This window comes from Bombina bombina, chromosome 11 (genome assembly GCF_027579735.1).
Source record: "Bombina bombina isolate aBomBom1 chromosome 11, aBomBom1.pri, whole genome shotgun sequence".
NCBI lineage: Eukaryota > Metazoa > Chordata > Amphibia > Anura > Bombinatoridae > Bombina > Bombina bombina.
Window position 1 is genome coordinate 25072914 of NC_069509.1, and position 18887 is coordinate 25091800.

The following is an 18887-nucleotide window of genomic DNA, read 5'->3' on the forward strand; positions in this document are numbered from 1 at the left end:
AATAGAAGTAAATTAGAAAGTTGTTTAAAATTGTATGTTCTCTCTGAAACATGAAAGTTTTTTTCATGTCCCTTTAATAACCATGGTCAGCTGATTATTTCACCTAAGCTGTATTTCAGATATCCTAAATAGCTGGCCTGTAGTATGCCCTGATGACTGAAATTGTGAAACACTGGTTTAGATATTTAAAAAAAAAAATGTTAATTATAAAATAACACAAGATTCTATGAAATAAGTAATTGCACATCTGTCTTGAATTAACCCCTTTACCCAATCTGACGTATATATACGTTGTGCGGTACTTTGCCTATCGTACCGCTCAATGTATATATATATATACGTTGGAGCTTCAGGAAGCTCCCGCAGTCTCAGCTATTTAGTTACAGCAGAGAGCTGGAGTTCCTAAACTCATGGCATCTGCCACATATGGAACCGGAGTGCAATTGATGCTCCACTTCCATATGAGGGCAGATGTCCGATTATTACAGACGATCCTCTGCTGGTGCCGGTGGGAGCTGTGGGAGGGAATCCGGGAGGCGGTTGGGCGGCCCAGCAGCAGAGGAGGGAGTCCGAGGACCCTACACACAAAAATAAAGGGAAGGAAGGGGCGCTACGCTACAGAAAATGGTGGTGTGGGGGTGCCCTAAATAATTAGCGGGAGGCGGGGGGACCACTACATTATAGAAAAAAATATATATATATCATCAATGCTCAGCTCAAACCGTTTAACCTAGGAACGGGAAATTTGGAAAGTAAGTTGTTTTTATGACGTAGGCACCCAATAAGGAAGGATTTTTGGAAATTACATCCCTAAGGGGGTGAAAAAAGGGGGTGAATTTTTTATGAGGATACCTATATCTCAAAAACCAAAGATGTTACAGACGTGAAAATTGGTATTTAGATTCTCCTTTAAAAATAAAGAAACACGTTTTACTATTTCCCAAAAATCCACTTTAGGGGGGTGAAAAGGGGAGGGATTATTTATGATACCTATATCTCAAAAATCAAAGATGTTATAGATGTGAAAAGCATAATTTATGTAAGAACTTACCCAATAAATGAATTTCTTTCATATTGGCAAGAGTCCATGAGCTAGTGACGTATGGGATATACAATCCTACCAGGAGGGGCAAAGTTTCCCAAACCTCAAAATGCCTATACATACACCCCTCACTACACCCACAATTCAGTTTAACGAATAGTCAAGTAGTGGGGTGAAAAAGAAAGGAGTAAAAAGCATCAACAAAGGAATTTGGAAATAATTGTGCTTTATACAAAAAAATCATAACCACCATAAAAAAGGGTGGGTCTCATGGACTCTTGCTAATATGAAAGAAATGAATTTATCAGGTAAGTTCTTACATAAATTATGTTTTCTTTCATGTAATTGGCAAGAGTCCATGAGCTAGTGACGTATGGGATAGAAATACCCAAGATGTGGAACTCCACAGAAGAGTCACTAGAGAGGGAGGGATAAAATAATAACAGCCATTTTCCGCTGAGAAAATTAAATCTACAACCAAAAAAATAAGTTTTTCTCATAAATGAAAGAAAAAAACTTAAAACATAAGCAGAGTAATCAAACTGAAACAGCTGCCTGAAGAACTTTTCTACCAAAAACTGCTTTCGAAGAAGCAAATACATCAAAATGTTAGAATTTAGTAAATGTATGCAAAGAAGACCAATTTGCTGCTTTGTAAATCTGATCAACTGTATTTTCATTCTTAAAAGCCCACGACATGGAGACTGATCTAGTAGAATGAGCTGTAATTCTCTGAGGTGGGGCCTGACCCAACTCCAAATAAGCCTGATGAATCAAAAGCCTTCTGACCTTTCCTAGAACCAGAAAAGATAAAAAATAGACTAGAAGTCTTCCTGAAATCTTTAGTAGCTTCAACATAATATTTCAAAGCTCTTACCACATTCAAAGAATGCAAGGATTTCTCCAAAGAATTCTTAGGATTAGGACACAAAGAAGGGATAACAATTTCTCTATTAATGTTGTTAGAATTCACAACCTTAGGTAAGAATTTAAATGAAGCCAGCAAAACTGCCTTATCCTGATGAAAAATCAGAAAAGGAAAATCACAAGAAAGAGCAGATAATTCATAAACACTTCTAGCAGAAGAGATGGCCAAAAGGAAAAACACTTTCCAAGAAAGTAGTTTAATGTCCAAAGAATGCATAGGCTCAAAAGGAGGAGCCTGTAAGGCCTTCAAAACCAAATTAAGACTCCAATGAGGAGAGATTGATTTAATGACAGGCTTGATATGGACCAAAGCCTGTACAAAACAGTGAATATCAGGAAGCTTAGCAATCTTTCTGTGAAATAAAACAGAAAGAGCAGAGATTTGTCCCTTCAAGGAACTTGCAGACAAACCTTTATCCAAACCATCCTGAAGAAACTGTAAAATTCTAGGAATTCTAAAAGAATGCCAGGAGAATGTATGAGAAGAACACCATGAAATATGTCTTTCAAACTCGATAATAAATCTTCCTAGAAACAGATTTACGAGCCTGTAACATAGTATTAATCACTGAGTCAGAGAAACCTCTATGACTAAGCACTAGGCGTTCAATTTCCATACCTTCAAATTTAATGATTTGAGATCCTGATGGAAAAACGGACCTTGAGACAGAAGGTCTAGCCTTAATGGAAGTATCCAAGGTTGGCAGCTGGACATTCGAACAAGATCCGCTACCAGCAACACAAACGATTGTTCCATGATGATTTTGGAAATCACTTTTGGAAGAAGAACTAGAGGCGGGAAAATATAAGCAGGTTGGTAACACCAAGGAACTGCTAACGCATCCACTGCTTCCGCCTGAGGATCCCTGGACCTGGACAGGTACCTGGGAAGTTTCTTGTTTAGATGGGAACCCATCAGATCTATTTCTGGAAGACCCCACATCTGAACAATCTGAGAAAACACATCTGGATGGAGCGACCACTCCCCCGGATGTAAAGTCTGACAGCTGAGATAATCCACTTCCCAATTGTCTATACCTGGGATATAAACCGCAGAAATTAGACAGGAGCTGGTTTCCGCCCAAGCAAGTATCCAAGATACTTCTTTCATGGCTTGGGGACTGCGAGTCCCACCCTGATGATTGACATATGCCACAGTTGTGATACTGTCTGCCTGAAAACAAATGAATGGTTCTTTCTTCAACAGAGGCCACACCTGAAGAGCCCTGAAGATAGCAAGGAGTTCTAAAATATTGATTGGTAACCTTGCCTCTTGAGGTTTCCAAACCCCTTGTGCTGTCAAAGATCCCCAGACAGCTCCCCAACCTGAAAGACTTGCATCTGTTGTGATCACAGTCCAGGTTGGACGAACAAAAGAGGCCCCTTGAACTATACGATGGTGATCTAACCACCAAGTCAGAGAGAGTCGAACATTGAGATTTAAGGATATTAATTGTGATATCTTTGTATAATCCCTGCACCATTGGTTCAGCATACAAAGCTGGAGAGGTCTCATATGAAAACGAGCAAAGGGGATAGCGTCCGATGCTGCAGTCATGAGACCTAAAACTTCCATGCACATAGCCACTGAAGGGAATGACTGAGACTGAAGGTTTCCGACAAGCTGAAACCAATTTTAATTGTCTCTTGTCTGTTAGAGACAGAGTCATGGGCACTGAATCTATCTGGAAACCTAAAAAGGTGACCCTTGTCTGAGGAATCAAAGAATGTTTTGGTAAATTGATCCTCCAACCATGTCTTTGAAGAAACAACACTAGTATATTCGTGTGAGATTCAGCATTATGTAAAGACTGAGCTAGTACCAAGATATCGTCCAAATAAGGAAATACAGCAATACCCCGTTCTCTGATTACAGGTAATAGGGCACCGAGAACCTTCGAAAAGATTCTTGAAGCTGTTGCTAGGCCAAACGGAAGAGCGACAAATTGGTAATGCTTGTCTAGAAAAGAGAATCTCAGAAACTGATAATGGTCTGGATGAATCAGAATCTGAAGATAAGCATCCTGTAAGTCTATTGTGGACATATAATGCCCTTGCTGAACAAAAGGCAGAATAGTCCTTATAGTCACCATTTTGAAAGTTGGCACTCTTACATAACGATTCAAAATTTTCAGATCCAGAACTGGCCTGAAAGAATTTTCTTTCTTTGGGACAATTAATAGATTTGAATAAAACCCCAGATCCTGTTCCTGAAATGGAACTGGTATGATTACCCCTGAAAGCTCCAGATCTGAAACACACTTCAGAAAAGCTTGAGCCTTTACTGGATTTACTGAGATGCTTGAGAGAAAAAAACCTTCTCACAGGAGGTCTTACTCTGAATCCTATTCGGTACCCTTGAGAGACAATACTCTGAATCCAATGATTTTAGACAGAATCTGCCCAAATGTGTTGGAAGAATCTTAATCTGCCCCCTACCAGCTGAGCTGGAATGAGGGCTGCACCTTCATGCAGACTTGGGGGCTGGCTTTGATTTCTTAAACGGTTTGGATTTACTCCAACTTGAAGAAGGTTTCCAATTGGAACCAGATTCTTTGGGGGAAGGATTAGGTTTCTGTTCCTTATTTTGTCGAAAGGAACAAAAGGGGTTAGAAGCTTTAGATTTACCCTTAGGTATTTTATCCTGAGGCAAAAAAACTCCCTTCCCCCCAATGACAGTTGAAATAATTGAATCCAACTGAGAACCAAATAACGTATTACCTTGGAAAGAAAGAGATAGTAATCTAGACTTAGATATCATGTCAGCATTCCAATATTTAAGCCACAAAGTTCTTCTAGCTAAAATAGCTAAAGACATAGATTTAACATCAATTTTGATGATATCAAAAATGGCATCACAAATAAAATGATTAGCATGTTGAAGCAAGCAAACAATGCTAGACAAATCAGGATCCGTTTCCTGTTGCGCTTAACTTTCCAACTAAAAAGTTGATGCAGCTGCAACATCAGCCATAGAAATGGCAGGCCTGAGGAGATGACCAGAATATAAATAAGTTTTCCTTAGATAAGTTTCAAGTTTCCTATCTAAAGGGTCTTTAAAAGAAGTACTATCTTCCATAGGAATAGTAGTACATTTAGCAAGAGTAGAAATAGCCCCATCAACTTTGGGGATCTTTTCCCAAAACTCCAATCTAACTGCTGGCAAAGGATACAAGTTTTTTAAACCTTGAAGAAAGAATAAAAGAAGTACCAGGCCTATTCCATTCCTTAGAAATCATATCAGAAATAGCATCAGGAACTGGAAAAACCTCTGAAGTAACCACACAAGGTTTATAAACAGAATTTAAATGTCTACTAGTTTTAATATCAAGAGGACTGGTTTCCTTAATATCCAATGTAATCAACACTTCTTTTAACAAGGAACGAATATAGTCCATTTTAAATAAATAAGTAGATTTGTCAGTGTCAATATCTGATGAAGGATCTTCTGAATCAGATAGATCCTCATCAGAGGAGGATAATTCAGTATATTGTCGGTCATTAGAAATTTCATCAACTTTATGAGAAGTTTAAAAAGACCTTTTACGTTTATTAGAAGGCGGGATGGCAGACAAAGCCTTTTGAATCGCATCAGCAATAAAATCTTTTATATTCACAGGTATAATATCTGTTGTACATTAGATATTGAAGGAACAACAGGCATAGTACTATTACTGATGGACACATTCTCTGCATGTAAAAGCTTTTTATCATGACAACTATTACATACCACAGCTGGAGATATAGGCATCTACTTATCAAGCTGTCAACTTACCTGCATTCGCCGCACCAATACACTCGCCTAAGATCGCCTAACATTGCTGCCGCGGACCTGAATACGCTCTCCAAAATTACCAAAAAAGCTGTCAAAAAGCCACGCACCAAGTATGGTGCGATGAGCAGCGGACTGTTGTTAACTAACAGTCATCTATCTCGCTGCTCTTCGGCTTTTTCCCAGCTTTATTGGTATACTGTCACTAAACACCGCCACTATACTAAACTGATTAACCCCTATACCGCCGCTCCCGGACCCCACCGCAACTAAATAAAGTTATTAACCCCTAAACCGCCACTCCCGGAGCCCACCGCCACCTGCATTATATTTATTAACCCCTAATCTGCCCCCCCTACACCGCCGCCACCTACATTATATTTATTAACCCCTAATCTGCCCCCCTACACCGCCGCCACCTACATTATATTTATTAACCCCTAATCTGCCCCCCTACACCGCCACCACTATATTAAAATTATTAACCCCTAAACCTAAGTCTAACCCTAACACCCCCTAACTTAAATATAATTTAAATAAATCTAAATAAATATTCCTAGCATTAAATAAATTATTCCTATTTAAAACTAAATACTTACCTATAAAATAAACCCTAAACTAGCTACAATATAACTAATAGTTACATTGTAGCTAGCTGAGGCCTAGATTTAGAGTTTGGCGGTAGCCGTGAAAACCAGCGTTAGAGGCTCCTAACGCTGGTTTTAGGCTACCGCCGGTATTTGGAGTCACTGAAAATAGGGTCTAACGCTCACTTTTCAGCCGCGACTTTTCCATACCGCAGATCCCCTTACGTAAATTACGTATCCTATCTTTTCAATGGGATCTTCCTAACTCCGGTATTTAGAGTCGTTTCTGAAGTGAGCGTTAGAGCTCTAACGACAAAACTCCAGCCGCAGAAAAAAAGCAGGAGTTAAGAGCTTTCTGGGCTAACGCCGGTTCATAAAGCTCTTAACTACTGTACCCTAAAGTACACTAACACCCATAAACTACCTATGTACCCCTAAACTGAGGTCCCCCCACATCGCCGCCACTCGATTAAATTTTTTTTAACCCCTAATCTGCCGACCGCAAAGCACCGCCACCTACATTATAGATATGTACCCCTAAGCTGCTGCCCCTAACACCGCCGACCCCTATATTATATTTATTAACCCCTAATCTGCCCCCCTCAACGTCTCCGACACCTGCCTACACTTATTAACCTCTAATCTGCCGAGCGGACCTGAGCGCTACTATAATAAAGTTATTAACCCCTAATCCACCTCACTAACCCTATCATAAATAGTATTAACCCCTAATCTGCCCTCCCTAACATCGCCGACACCTAACTTCAATTATTAACCCCTAATCTGCCGACCGGAGCTCACCGCTACTATAATAAATGGATTAACCCCTAAAGCTAAGTCTAACCCTAACACTAACACCCCCCTAACTTAAATATAATTTACATCTAACGAAATTAATTATCTCTTATTAAATAAATTATTCCTATTTAAAGCTAAATACTTACCTGTAAAAGAAATCCTAATATAGCTACAATATAAATTATAATTATATTGTAGCTATTTTAGGATTAATATTTATTTTACAGGCAACTTTGTATTTATTTTAACCAGGTACAATAGCTATTAAATAGTTAAGAACTATTTAATAGTTACCTAGTTAAAATAATAACAAAATTACCTGTAAAATAAATCCTAACCTAAGTTATAATTAAACCTAACACTACACTATCAATAAATTAATTAAATAAAATACCTACAATTACCTACAATAAAACCTAACACTACACTATCAATAAATAAATTAAATACAATTCCTACAAATAACTACAATGAAATAAACTAACTAAAGTACAAAAAATAAAAAAGAACTAAGTTACAAAAAATAAAAAAATATTTACAAACATCAGAAAAATATTACAACAATTTTAAACTAATTACACCTACTCTAAGCCCCCTAATAAAATAACAAAGACCCCCAAAATAAAAAAATGCCCTACCCTATTCTAAATTAATAAAGTTAAAAGCTCTTTTACCTTACCAGCCCTGAACAGGGCCCTTTGCGGGGCATGCCCCAAGAAAATCAGCTCTTTTGCCTGTAAAAAAAAAACATACAATACCCCCCCCCCAACATTACAACCCACCACCCACATACCCCTAATCTAACCCAAACCCCCCTTAAATAAACCTAACACTAAGCCCCTGAAGATCTTCCTACCTTGTCTTCACCTCAACAGGTATCACCGATCCGTCCTGGCATCCGGTGCTGAAGAGGTCCAGAAGAGGCTCCAAAGTCTTCCTCCTATCCGGCAAGAAGAGGACATCCGGACCGGCAAACATCTTCATCGAAGCGGCATCTTCTATCTTCTTCCATCCGGTGTGGAGCGGGTCCATCCTGAAGCAGCCGACGCGGATCCATCCTCTTCTTTCGGCGTCTCCCGACGAATGACGGTTCCTTTAAGGGACGTCATCCGAGATAGCGTCCCTCGAATTCCGATTGGCTGATAGGATTCTATCAGCCAATCGGAATTAAGGTAAGAATATTCTGATTGGCTGATGGAATCAGCCAATCAGAATCAAGTTCAATCCGATTGGCTGATCCAATCAGCCAATCAGATTGAGCTCGCATTCTATTGGCTGATCGGAACAGCCAATAGAATGCGAGCTCAATCTGATTGGCTGATTGGATCAGCCAATCGGATTGAACTTGATTCTGATTGGCTGATTCCATCAGCCAATCAGAATATTCTTACCTTAATTCCGATTGGCTGATAGAATCCTATCAGCCAATCGGAATTCGAGGGACGCCATCTTGGATGACGTCCCTTAAAGGAACCGTCATTCGTCGGGAGATGCCGAAAGAAGAGAATGGATCCGCGTCGGCTGCTTCAAGATGGACCCGCTCCGCACCGGATGGAAGAAGATAGAAGATGCCGCTTCGATGAAGATGTTTGCCGGTCCGGATGTCCTCTTCTTGCCGGATAGGAGGAAGACTTTGGAGCCTCTTCTGGACCTCTTCAGCACCGGATGCCAGGACGGATCGGTGATACCTGTTGAGGTGAAGACAAGGTAGGAAGATCTTCAGAGGCTTAGTGTTAGGTTTATTTAAGGGGGGTTTGGGTTAGATTAGGGGTATGTGGGTGGTGGGTTGTAATGTTGGGGGGGGGTATTGTATGTTTTTTTTTACAGGCAAAAGAGCTGATTTTCTTGGGGCATGCCCCGCAAAGGGCCCTGTTCAGGGCTGGTAAGGTAAAAGAGCTTTTAACTTTATTAATTTAGAATAGGGTAGGGCATTTTTTTATTTTGGGGGTCTTTGTTATTTTATTAGGGGGCTTAGAGTAGGTGTAATTAGTTTAAAATTGTTGTAATATTTTTCTGATGTTTGTAAATATTTTTTTATTTTTTGTAACTTAGTTCTTTTTTATTTTTTGTACTTTAGTTAGTTTATTTCATTGTAGTTATTTGTAGGAATTGTATTTAATTTATTTATTGATAGTGTAGTGTTAGGTTTTATTGTAGGTAATTGTAGGTATTTTATTTAATTAATTTATTGATAGTGTAGTGTTAGGTTTAATTATAACTTAGGTTAGGATTTATTTTACAGGTAATTTTGTTATTATTTTAACTAGGTAACTATTAAATAGTTCTTAACTATTTAATAGCTATTGTACCTGGTTAAAATAAATACAAAGTTGCCTGTAAAATAAATATTAATCCTAAAATAGCTACAATGTAATTATAATTTATATTGTAGCTATATTAGGGTTTATTTTACAGGTAAGTATTTAGCTTTAAATAGGAATAATTTATTTAATAAGAGATAATTAATTTCGTTAGATGTAAATTATATTTAAGTTAGGGGGGTGTTAGTGTTAGGGTTAGACTTAGCTTTAGGGGTTAATCCATTTATTAGGGTAGCGGTGAGCTCCGGTCGGCAGATTAGGGGTTAATAATTGAAGTTAGGTGTCAGCGATGTTAGGGAATGCAGATTAGGGGTTAATACTATTTATGATAGGGTTAGTGAGGCGGATTAGGGGTTAATAACTTTATTATAGTAGCGCTCAGGTCCGCTCGGCAGATTAGGGGTTAATAAGTGTAGGCAGGTGTCGGCGACGTTGAGGGGGGCAGATTAGGGCTTAATAAATATAATATAGGGGTCGGCGGTGTTAGGGGCAGCAGATTAGGGGTACATAGGGATAATGTAAGTTGCGGCGGTTTACGGAGCGGCAGATTAGGGGTTAATAATATAATGCAGGGGTCAGCGATAGCGGGGGCGGCAGATTAGGGGTTAATAAGTGTAAGGTTAGGGGTGTTTAGACTCGGGGTACATGTTAGGGTGTTAGGTGCAGACGTAGGAAGTGTTTCCCCATAGGAAACAATGGGGCTGCGTTAGGAGCTGAACGCTGCTTTTTTGCAGGTGTTAGGTTTTTTTTCAGCTCAAACAGCCCCATTGTTTCCTATGGGGGAATCGTGCACAAGCACGTTTTTGAGGCTGGCCGCGTCCGTAAGCAACTCTGGTATCGAGAGTTGCATTTGCGGTAAAAATGCTCTACGCTCCTTTTTTGGAGCCTAACGCAGCATTTTTTTGGACTCTCGATACCAGAGTTATTTTTATGGTGCGGCCAGAAAAAAGCCTGCGTAGCTAACGCACCCCCTTGGCCGCCAAACTCTAAATCTAGCTGTGAGGGTTTATTTTTATTTTACAGGCAAGTTTGTATTTATTTTAACTATATACAATAGTTATTAAATAGTTATTAACTATTTAATAACTACCTAGCTAAAATAAGTACAAATGTACCTGTAAAATAAAACCTAACCTAAGTTACAATTACACCTAACTCTACACTATAATTAAATTAAATCCCTAAATTAACTACAATTAAATAAAATTAAAAAAAAATATCTAAAGTACAAACCCCCCCCACTAAATTATAGAAAATAATAAACAAATTACAAGATTTTTAAACTAACTACACCTAATTTAATCCCCCTAACAAAATTAAAAAGCCCCCCCAAAATAAAAAAGCCCTTCCCTACACTAAATTACAAATAGCCCTTAAAAGGGCCTTTTGCGGGGCATTGCCCCAAAGTAATCAGCTCTTTTACCTGTAAAAAAATTAAAAATCCCCCCCAACATTAAAACCCACCACCCACACAACCAACGCTACTCTAAAACCCACCCAATACCCCCTTAAAAAAACCTAACACTAACCCCTTGAAGACCATCTTACCTTGAGACGTCTTCACCCAACCGGGCTGAAGTCCTCAACAAAGGCGGGCGAAGTAGTCCTCCAGACGGGCAGAAGTCTTCATCCAAGCCGGGCAGAAGAGGTCCTCCAGACGGGCAGAAGTCTTCATCCAGACGGCATCTTCTATCTTTATCCATCCGGCGCGGAGTGGCTCCATCTTCAAGACATCCAACGCGGAGCATCCTCTTCATCCGGAGTCTTCTTCAACAATGACAGGTCCTTTAAGTGACGTCATCCAAGATGGCGTCCCTTCAATTCTGATTGGCTGATAGAATTCTATCAGCCAATCGGAATTAAGGTAGGAAAAATCTTATTGGTTGATGCAATCAGCCAATAGCATTGACGTTCAATCCTATTGGCTGATCCAATCAGCCAGTAGGATTGAGCTTGCATTCTATTGGCTGTTCCAATCAGCCAATAGAATGCGAGCTCAATCCTATTGACTGATTGCATCAACCAATAGGATTTGTCCTACCTTTATTCCGATTGGCTGATAGAATTCTATCAGCCAATCGGAATTGAAGGGTTGCCATCTTGGATGAGGTTACTTAAAGGACCCGTCATTGTTGAAGAAGACTACAGATGAAGAGGATGCTCCACGTCGGATGTCTTGAAGATGGAGCCGCTCTGCGCCGGATGTATGAAGATAGAAGATGCCGTCTGGATGAAGACTTCTGCCCGTCTGGAGGACCTCTTCTGTCCGGGTTGGATGAAGACTTATGCCCGTCTGGAGGACCACTTCGCCCGGCTTAGTTGAGGACTTCGGCCCGGTTGGGTGAAGACTTCTCAAGGTAAGGTGATCTTCAAAGGGTTAGTGTTAGTTTTTTTTAGATTTAAATAATTTTAATTGAAAATTTTGTCACATACATGTAAAAACACATAACAAATACATTCTCATTACAAGTAAGAAGATAATGAGATTCAGCTCGATTTCTACTAGATATCTCTACCTTGTGGAGACACTACCATTGCTCTCCACTGTTGCTAATTTGAAGATGACATTCATGCCGCCCCCCTCTTTATCTCTTAAACTAATGTTCCATTTACTAAGGAGCCTATACAGGCGGTAGAATGCCAAGATTCTGAATGAGAATGAGTTGGATCAGCTGAAAAAATAAATAAAATTACTATCAAGAAAAAATAACCTGTGTCACCCCATCAGATCTCACACTACTCACATGGACTTAGATTCATGTGGACATCACCCCAACCTAGAGCTTAGTATGTTAATATTTTTCTACCTGTGCTACCTTCATATCTTGTTCTCCTGGAGAATCCAGTAAAACATTCGAGCTCTAATTTCTGACCACTCTGAAACCCCTGTTTTCCAATACTTTGCAATGCTGGTTCTGGTAATGGTACATAAAATCCTCACCAGAGTGTTGGAGGGAGAGTTCAGTCCTGTGATTTTTTCGTGTAACAGTGCCTGTTCTCTTGTGAGTTCTATGTTTTCTGTAAAAATGTTACTCAACATCTCAGATAATCTAGACCAAATAGATCTTACTCCTGGACACTACCACCACATGTGAAGGTATGTACCAATAGCCCCACAACCTATGTAACAAAGTCTTGAGCCTCCATTAGTTACATGGGATGTTTTAAGGGGAGGTGAGATACCAACGAAATGAGCTCTTTATTATATTTTCCCTTAGATCCGCACTGAGCAAACCTTTACATGATTGAAAAAAATTGTGTTCCAACTCCCCTAACTCTTCTTCTCTTGCCAAATCTACATCCCACCGGCTCACCACAAATGACTTAGTGTTATGTCTTGCTTTCTGGATGCAAATGTATAACTGAGAAATAGCATGTTTCGGTCTGTCTCTAGAACTGCATATACGTTCCAGTGTTGTAGTTTGTTGTTGTGTAGTGTCAGAAAGATAAATCCATATAGCTGAGGCAATCTGCAAATACAGAAACCAATACAGGGGTATCTCCTCCAACATTAGTTGTAGTCGAGCATTTGTAACAATATTCCCGTTCAATACAAAGTCCGCCACCCTGTATAGCCCCTTGTTCTCCCATTTGTCCACCAATGGTCTACATTCTGTTGGGATGATGAATTTTAGGGGAATTAGCTTAGATTTAGGTGTCAATAGATTAAGTTTCTTAGTCATGGATGCCCATATGTGTTTCGATGTATCTGTAAGTCCCAGTTTATGAACTCTTCTTGGCTCACTCTCTCCCCAGAGAATTTCCCCCGGAGATTCATAGCCCCCCAGTTGCGACTCTAGTCCCGGCCAAATCAAGTCGACCCCCCTTTTATCCAATAATGATATTAGTGCCAGTCTTGCCGCATGATAATAGTCCCACAAATTTGGTGCGCCTACACCCCCCAGTTGTCTGTGTTTTGTCAAAACTTGAAAGGGTATTCTACCTTGTTTGTTGTTTCTAAGGAACCTATTCAGGGTTGGTTGCAATGCATCTATATCTGGCTTGTGCAGTTTAATTGGTAGTGCTCTAAATAAATACAACAGTCTTGGTAATATATTCATCTTTAGGGAAGACAATCTCCCATACCGGGAGAAGATTGCTTTCAGCCACTTCACAATATCTGATCTAATCGTTTTATATAAGGGTGTATAATTAGCTTTATATAAAAGTGTAGAGTGGGTAGTTAACTGTATCCCCAAATATTGAAATGGGTTTTTGGCCCATTTGAAATCAAAGTTAGCCTCTATAATTTTTGTAGTAGTTTTCGGTAGCGCCAGTGGAAGTGCCTCACATTTGTCTTTATTTATTTTCTATCCCGAAATCGTCGAAAAGTCCTCTAATGTCAGATATAGGTTGGGGAGCGATATCAAAGGTCAAGTCAAAGTCAGTAAAACATCATCCGCAAACAAAGTAATTTTATGGTTATAGGGCCCTATTTCTAATGCTGTAATGTCTGGGGACTGCCAAATCGTAGTGTTAGGTTTTTTTAATGGGGTACTGGGTGGGTTTTAGAGTAGCGTTGGTTGTGTGGGTGGTGGGTTTTAATGTTGGGGAGGGATTTGTACTTTTTTTACAGGTAAAAGAGATGATTACTTTGGGGCAGATTAGGGGTTAATAAATATAATGTAGGTGGCGGTGGGCTCCAGGAGCATGGGGTTTAGGGGTTAAACACTTTATTTAGTTGCGGGGGGTCCATGAGCGGCGGTTTAGGGGTTAATAAGTTTATTAGAGTGGCGGTGGGCTCTGGGAACAGCAAGTTTAGGGGTTAATAAGTATAATGTAGGTGACGGCGGTGTAGGGGGGGGCAGATTAGGGTTTTTTAGACTCGGGGTACATGTTAGGGTGTAAGGTGTAAACATTACCATAGGAATCAATGGGATATCGGGCAGCAGCGAACATGAGCTTTTGCTGCTTTCAGACTCCCATTGATTCCTATGGCATCCGTCGCCTCCAGGGCAGCGGATTTAAAACCTGGTACGCTGGGCCGGAATAGTGCAGAGCGTACCTGCTAGTTATTTGATAACTAGCAAAGTAGTCAGATAGTGCCATTCGGAACATCTAGAGTGACGTAAGCATCGATCTGTGTCGGACTGAGACCGGCGGGTCGTATGTTACATCACTAAATTCTACTTTTGCCGGTTTGTAGGGTTTGATAGCTAAGGGGAATCAGGCTTGCCACAAATACGCTGCGGAATTCCAGCGTATTTGCGGTTGACAGCTTGATAAATAGATGCCATAATCTCCACAAATTTACAACAAATGCACTTAGCTTTGGTAGAACTGTTATTAAGCAGCAGGGTTCCAACAGTGGTTTCTGAGACAGGATCAGATTGAGACATCTTGCAAATGTAAGAGAAAAAAACAACATATAAAGCAAAATTATCAATTTCCTTATATGGCAGTTTCAGGAATGGGGAAAAAATGCAAACACCATAGCCCTCTAACATAGAAAAAGGCAAGAGGCACATAGGAATGGGGTTTTAAATAATGACATTATTTGGTGCCAATTATGATGCACAACGCAACTGAAATTTTTTTGGCGCTAACAACATCCGGAAATGACACACTCAAGTCATTGACGATGCAACCTTGAGCAAGGAAAATGTGAACATAACTTTGCGCCAAAAAAATTCTCGTGCCAAGAATGACACAATAAACTTCGGCATTTTGCGCCCTCGCAAGCATAATTTTGCCTGCGAAATTTAAAGAGAAAACAGTCAATAGAAAAAAGACTATACCCCAGGTAAAAAAAAATATTTTCCTAAATATGAAACTGACAGTCTGCAAAAGAAAATATACATAAACCTAACTCATAGCAAATATCAGTACAATACATATATTTAGAACTTTATATTAATACACAAAGTGCCAAACCATAGCTGAGAGTGTCTTAAGTAATAAAAACATACTTATCAAAAGACACCCATCCACATATAGCAGATTGCCAAACCAGTACTGAAACAGTTATCAGTAGAGGTAATGGAATATGAGAGTATATTGTCGATCTGAATAAGGGAGGTAGGAGAAGAATCTCTACGACCGATAACAGAGAACCTATGAAATAGATCTCCCGTGAGGAAAACCATTGCATTCAATTGGTGATACTCCCTTCACAACCCTCTGACATTCTGTTTACTCTGAGAGGAATCGGGCTTCAAAATGCTGAGAAGCGCATATCAACGTAGAATCTAAGCACAAACTTACTTTGCCACCTCCATAGGAGGCAAAGGCCTAGATTACGAGTTGTGCGTTAGCCTTAAAAAGCAGTGTTAAGAGGTCCTAACGCTGCTTTTTAACGCCCGCTGGTATTACGAGTCTTGAAGGTACAGGTGTACCGCTCACTTTTTTGGCCAGACTCGGAAATACCGCAAATCCACTTACGTCAATTGTGTATTCTATATTTTCAATGGGACTTGCATAGCGCCGGTATTAGGAGTCTGACCGAAAGTGAGCGGTAGACCCTCTCCTGTCAAGCCTAGTACTGCATTTAAAAGTCAGTAGTTTTACACTACAACGCCGTAGCATAAAACTCTTAACTAAAGTGCTAAAAAGTACACTAACACCCATAAACTACCTATTAACCCCTAAACCGAGGCCCCCCCACATCGCAAACACTAAAATAAATATTTAAACCCTAATCTGCCGAACCGGACATCTCTGGACCACTATAATAAATATATTAACCCCTAAACCGCCGCACTCCTGCATCGCAAACACTATTTAAATATTATTAACCCCTAATCTGCCGGCCCTAACATTGCCACCTCTTACCTACATTTATTAACCCCTAATCTGCCACCCCCAACGTCGCCGCCACTATAATAAAGTTATTAACCCCTAAACCTAAGTCTAACCCTAACCCTAACACCCCCTAACTTAAATATAATTTAAATAAATCTATATAAAATTACTACAATTAACTAAATTATTCCTATTTAAAACTAAATACTTACCTATAAAATAAACCATAAGCTAGCTACAATATAACAAATAGTTACATTGTAGCTAGCTTAGGGTTTATTTTTATTTTACAGGCAAGTTTGTATTTATTTTAACTAGGTACAATACTTACTAAATAGTAATTAACTATTTAATAACTACCTAGTTAAAAACATAATTTATTTACCTGATAAATTTATTTATCTTGTGGTGTATCCAGTCCACGGATCATCCATTACTTGTGGGATATTCTCCTTCCCAACAGGAAGTTGCAAGAGGATCACCCACAGCAGAGCTGCTATATAGCTCCTCCCCTAACTGCCATATCCAGTCATTTGACCGAAACTAGCCGAGAAAGGAGAAACCATAGGGTGCAGTGGTGACTGTAGTTTAAAATTTAGACCTGCCTTAAAAGGACAGAGTGGGCCGTGGACTGGATACACCACAAGAGAAATAAATTTATCAGGTAAGCATAAATTATGTTTTCTCTTGTTAGGTGTATCCAGTCCACGGATCATCCATTACTTGTGGGATACCAATACCAAAGCTAAAGTACACGGATGAAGGGAGGGACAAGGCAGGTACTTAAACAGAAGGGACCACTGCCTGTAGAACCTTTCTCCCAAAAATAGCCTCCGAAGAAGCAAAAGTATCAAAATTGTAAAATTTTGAAAAGGTATGAAGCGAAGACCAAGTCGCCACTTTGCAAATCTGTTCAACAGAAGCCTCATTTTTAAAGGCCCAGGTGGAAGCCACAACTCTAGTAGAATGAGCTGTAATCCTTTCAGGGGGCTGCTGTCCAGCAGTCTCATAGGCTAAGCGTATTACGCTGCAAAGCCAAAAAGAAAGAGAGGTTGCCGAAGCCTTTTGACCTCTCCTCTGTCCAGAGTAAACAACAAACAGGGAAGATGTTTGACGAAAATCTTTAGTCGCTTGTAAGTAAAACTTTAAAGTCCGGACTACGTCCAAATTATGTAAAAGACGTTCCTTCTTTGAAGAAGGATTAGGACACAATGATGGAACAACAATCTCTTGATTAATATTCTTGTTGGAAACTACCTTAGGTAAAAACCCAGGTTTTGTACGCAGAACTACTTTATCTGTATGGAAAATCAGATAAGGAGAATCACATTGTAAAGCTGATAACTCAGAGACTCTACGAGCCGAGGAAATAGCCATCAAAAACAGAACTTTCCAAGATAAAAGTTTGATATCAATGGAATGAAGGGGTTCAAACGGAACTCCTTGAAGAACCTTAAGAACCAAGTTTAAGCTCCATGGAGGAGCAACAGGTTTAAACACAGGCTTAATTCTAACCAAAGCCTGACAAAATGCCTGGACATCTGGAACCTCTGCCAGACGCTTGTGCAAAAGGATAGACAGAGCAGAAATCTGTCCCTTTAAAGAACTAGCTAATAATCCTTTATCCAAACCCTCTTGGAGAAAGGACAATATCCTAGGAATCCTAACCTTACTCCATGAGTAATTCTTGGATTCACACCAATGAAGATATTTGCGCCATATCTTATGGTAGATTTTCCTGGTTACAGGCTTTCGTGCCTGTATTAAGGTATCAATGACTGACTCGGAGAAGCCGCGCCTTGATAAAATCAAGCGTTCAATCTCCAGGCAGTCAGTCTTAGAGAAATTAGATTTGGATGATTGAAAGGACCTTGTAGTAGAAGGTCTTGTCTCAGAGGCAGAGGCCAAGGTGGAAAGGATGACATGTCCACCAGGTCTGCATACCAGGTCCTGCGTGGCCACGCAGGCGCGATCAAGATCACCGATGCTCTCTCCTGTTTGATTTTGGCAATCAGTCGAGGGAGCAGAGGAAACGGTGGAAACACATAAGCCAGGTTGAAGAACCACGGTGCTGCTAGAGCATCTATCAGCGTCGCTTCTGGGTCCCTGGACCTGGATCCGTAACAAGGAAGCTTGGCGTTCTGGCGAGACGCCATGAGATCCAATTCTGGTGTGCCCCAACAATGAACCAATTGAGAAAACACCTCCGGATGGAGTTCCCACTCCCCCGGATGAAAAGTCTGCTGACTTGGAAAATCCGCCTCCCAGTTCTCTACACCTGGGATATGGATTGCTGATAGATGGCAAGAGTGAGTCTCTGCCCAGCGAATTATCTTGGAGACTTCTAACATCGCTAGGGAGGTCCTGGTCCCCCCTTGATGGTTGATGTAAGCCACAGTCATGATGTTGTCCGACTGAAATCTGATGAACCTCAGGGTTGCTAACTGAGGCCAAGCTAGAAGAGCATTGAATATTGCTCTTAACTCCAGAATATTTATTGGGAGGAGTTTCTCCTCCTGAGTCCACGATCCCTGAGCCTTCAGGGAATTCCAGACTGCACCCCAACCTAGAAGGCTGGCATCTGTTGTTACAATTGTCCAATCTGGCCTGCGAAAGGTCATACCTTTGGACAGATGGACCCGAGATAGCCACCAGAGAAGAGAATCTCTGGTCTCTTGATTCAGATTTAGCAGAGGGGA

General features: G+C 40.2%; 1 protein-coding gene across 1 annotated transcript in view; it reads left to right on the top strand.

Annotated features, from left to right (window-relative positions):
• Positions 1-18887, top strand: part of LOC128641918 (uncharacterized) — a 448428-nt gene that overhangs the window by 260705 nt on the left and 168836 nt on the right. The window lies entirely within an intron of this gene.